This window comes from Triturus cristatus, chromosome 3_2 (assembly GCF_964204655.1).
Source record: "Triturus cristatus chromosome 3_2, aTriCri1.1, whole genome shotgun sequence".
NCBI classification, from domain to species: domain Eukaryota; kingdom Metazoa; phylum Chordata; class Amphibia; order Caudata; family Salamandridae; genus Triturus; species Triturus cristatus.
The window spans coordinates 343,860,403-343,865,148 of NC_140584.1; positions in this window are offsets into that span (position 1 = coordinate 343,860,403).

The following is a 4,746-nucleotide window of genomic DNA, read 5'->3' on the forward strand; positions in this document are numbered from 1 at the left end:
ATTCTCTCCCAGTCAAGAGATCTGGGTTAAATCCATCGTTCTTTTGTCCACTACACCACCCCAGTTTAGACATGGCCATATGCAAATCAGTCTTGACCCTGTGCCTCATGGGAACAGTCCAGCCCGAACTGCCAAGCCATGTCTTCCCAGGACCGGAATCAAGCATCCTAGGACCGGTTTCTGGCTATCAGCCGTCATCAGCTAGGATAGCTTGACTCCAGTGGCGTAGTGAGCACGGGTCCCACGTCTGGGAATACCCATCCCACTTAGGGCGAAAAGCGTTACAACAAACAAATGATGGACGGAATGCTGACAATGCATACATTCTCCCCCAGTCAAGAGATCTGGGTTAAATCCATCGTTCTTTTACCCACTACACCACCCCAGTTTAGACATGGCCATATGCAAATCAGTCTTGACCCTGTGCCTCATGGGAACAGTCCAGCCCGAACTGCCAAGCCATGTCTTCCCTGGACCGGAATCAAGCATCCTAGGACCGGTTTCTGGCTATCAGCCGTCATCAGCCAGGATAGCTTGACTCCAGTGGCGTAGTGAGCACGGGTCCCACGTCTGGTTATACCCATCCCACTTAGGGCGAAAAGCGTTACAACAAACAAATGATGGACGGAATGCTGACAATGCATACATTCTCCCCCAGTCAAGAGATCTGGGTTAAATCCATCGTTCTTTTGCCCACTACACCACCCCAGTTTAGACATGGCCATATGCAAATCAGTCTTGACCCTGTGCCTCATGGGAACAGTCCAGCCCGAACTGCCAAGCCATGTCTTCCCTGGACCGGAATCAAGCATCCTAGGACCGGTTTCTGGCTATCAGCCGTCATCATCCAGGATAGCTTGACTCCAGTGGCGTAGTGAGCACGGGTCCCACGTCTGGGAATACCCATCCCACTTAGGGCAAAAAGCGTTACAACAAACAAATGATGGACGGAATGCTGACAATGCATACATTCTCCCCCAGTCAAGAGATCTGGGTTAAATCCATCGTTCTTTTGCCCACTACACCACCCCAGTTTAGACATGGCCATATGCAAATCAGTCTTGACCCTGTGCCTCATGGGAACAGTCCAGCCCGAACTGCCAAGCCATGTCTTCCCTGGACCGGAATCAAGCATCCTAGGACCGGTTTCTGGCTATCAGCCGTCATCAGCCAGGATAGCTTGACTCCAGTGGCGTAGTGAGCACGGGTCCCACGTCTGGGAATACCCATCCCACATAGGGCGAAAAGCGTTACAACAAACAAATGATGGACGGAATGCTGACAATGCATACATTCTCCCCCAGTCAAGAGATCTGGGTTAAATCCATCGTTCTTTTGCCCACTACACCACCCCAGTTTAGACATGGCCATATGCAAATCAGTCTTGACCCTGTGCCTCATGGGAACAGTCCAGCCCGAACTGCCAAGCCATGTCTTCCCTGGACCGGAATCAAGCATCCTAGGACCGGTTTCTGGCTATCAGCCGTCATCAGCCAGGATAGCTTGACTCCAGTGGCGTAGTGAGCACGGGTCCCACGTCTGGGAATACCCATCCCACTTAGGGCGAAAAGCGTTACAACAAACAAATGATGGACGGAATGCTGACAATGCATACATTCTCCCCCAGTCAAGAGATCTGGGTTAAATCCATCGTTCTTTTACCCACTACACCACCCCAGTTTAGACATGGCCATATGCAAATCAGTCTTGACCCTGTGCCTCATGGGAACAGTCCAGCCCGAACTGCCAAGCCATGTCTTCCCTGGACCGGAATCAAGCATCCTAGGACCGGTTTCTGGCTATCAGCCGTCATCAGCCAGGATAGCTTGACTCCAGTGGCGTAGTGAGCACGGGTCCCACGTCTGGTTATACCCATCCCACTTAGGGCGAAAAGCGTTACAACAAACAAATGATGGACGGAATGCTGACAATGCATACATTCTCCCCCAGTCAAGAGATCTGGGTTAAATCCATCGTTCTTTTGCCCACTACACCACCCCAGTTTAGACATGGCCATATGCAAATCAGTCTTGACCCTGTGCCTCATGGGAACAGTCCAGCCCGAACTGCCAAGCCATGTCTTCCCTGGACCGGAATCAAGCATCCTAGGACCGGTTTCTGGCTATCAGCCGTCATCAGCCAGGATAGCTTGACTCCAGTGGCGTAGTGAGCACGGGTCCCACGTCTGGGAATACCCATCCCACATAGGGCGAAAAGCGTTACAACAAACAAATGATGGACGGAATGCTGACAATGCATACATTCTCCCCCAGTCAAGAGATCTGGGTTAAATCCATCGTTCTTTTGCCCACTACACCACCCCAGTTTAGACATGGCCATATGCAAATCAGTCTTGACCCTGTGCCTCATGGGAACAGTCCAGCCCGAACTGCCAAGCCATGTCTTCCCTGGACCGGAATCAAGCATCCTAGGACCGGTTTCTGGCTATCAGCCGTCATCAGCCAGGATAGCTTGACTCCAGTGGCGTAGTGAGCACGGGTCCCACGTCTGGGAATACCCATCCCACTTAGGGCGAAAAGCGTTACAACAAACAAATGATGGACGGAATGCTGACAATGCATACATTCTCCCCCAGTCAAGAGATCTGGGTTAAATCCATCGTTCTTTTGCCCACTACACCACCCCAGTTTAGACATGGCCATATGCAAATCAGTCTTGACCCTGTGCCTCATGGGAACAGTCCAGCCCGAACTGCCAAGCCATGTCTTCCCTGGACCGGAATCAAGCATCCTAGGACCGGTTTCTGGCTATCAGCCGTCATCAGCCAGGATAGCTTGACTCCAGTGGCGTAGTGAGCACGGGTCCCATGTCTGGTTATACCCATCCCACTTAGGGCGAAAAGCGTTACAACAAACAAATGATGGACGGAATGATGACAATACATACATTCTCCCCCAGTCAAGAGATCTGGGTTAAATCCATCGTTCTTTTGCCCACTACACCACCCCAGTTTAGATATGGCCATATGCAAATCAGTCTTGACCCTGTGCCTCATGGGAACAGTCCAGCCCGAACTGCCGAGCCATGTCTTCCCTGGTCCGGAATCAAGCATCCTAGGACCGGTTTCTGGCTATCAGCCGTCATCAGCCAGGATAGCTTGACTCCAGTGGCGTAGTGAGCACGGGTGCCACGTCTGGGAATACCCATCCCACTTAGGGCGAAAAGCGTTACAACAAACAAATGATGGACGGAATGCTGACAATGCATACATTCTCCCCCAGTCAAGAGATCTGGGTTAAATCCATCGTTCTTTTGCCCACTACACCACCCCAATTTAGACATGGCCATATGCAAATCAGTCTTGACCCTGTGCCTCATGGGAACAGTCCAGCCCGAACTGCCAAGCCATGTCTTCCCTGGACCGGAATCAAGCATCCTAGGACCGGTTTCTGGCTATCAGCCGTCATCAGCCAGGATAGCTTGACTCCAGTGGCGTAGTGAGCACGGGTCCCACGTCTGGGAATACCCATCCCACTTAGGGCGAAAAACATTACAACAAACAAATGATGTGTGTCACCCATGAGAAGGGTGGTGGTTCCCCCCTGGAAGTCCTGGTTTACCAGGCACCTGTTCAGCTTCAGGGTAGACCCTGAGATGAGTAGCCAGCCTCAGGCTACCTCCCCTGAAGAGTTGAAGTAGGGTGCTTAATACCCAGGGACATTTCCCTGCCACTCTGAGAAACCTCAGAAGTCAGAGAACCCTGGATGGCCTGGCTCTTGACACTGACAACTGTTAGCCTCTGTTGGTTACTGTTCTTATGGGCAGAATTTTTTTTGTCTTGGGGTCAGAAGTCTGATCCAGGAGGCATAATGGGCCACAAAACTCTGTTGGCCATACTGTCCGACTACTGAGATGCATTTGTGAGCAAGTTAAGGTTAGGTTTCGCACAGATGGGGTTCACAGATAAGGAGAAGGGTTCCTCATGGGTCAGTCCAGTAGCTCAGGAGAGTGAGTCAAGAGATCTGGGTTAAATCCATCGTTCTTTTGCCCACTACACCACCCCAATTTAGACATGGCCATATGCAAATCAGTCTTGACCCTGTGCCTCATGGGAACAGTCCAGCCCGAACTGCCAAGCCATGTCTTCCCAGGACCGGAATCAAGCATCCTAGGACCGGTTTCTGGCTATCAGCCGTCATCAGCCAGGATAGCTTGACTCCAGTGGCGTAGTGAGCACGGGTCCCACGTCTGGGAATACCCATCCCACTTAGGGCGAAAAGCGTTACAACAAACAAATGATGGACGGAATGCTGACAATGCATACATTCTCCCCCAGTCAAGAGATCTGGGTTAAATCCATCGTTCTTTTGCCCACTACACCACCCCAGTTTAGACATGGCCATATGCAAATCAGTCTTGACCCTGTGCCACATGGGAACAGTCCAGCCCGAACTGCCAAGCCATGTCTTCCCTGGACCGAAATCAAGCATCCTAGGACCGGTTTCTGGCTATCAGCCGTCATCATCCAGGATAGCTTGACTCCAGTGGCGTAGTGAGCACGGGTCCCACGTCTGGGAATACCCATCCCACTTAGGGCAAAAAGCGTTACAACAAACAAATGATGGACGGAATGCTGACAATGCATACATTCTCCCCCAGTCAAGAGATCTGGGTTAAATCCATCGTTCTTTTGCCCACTACACCACCCCAGTTTAGACATGGCCATATGCAAATCAGTCTTGACCCTGTGCCTCATGGGAACAGTCCAGCCCGAACTGCCAAGCC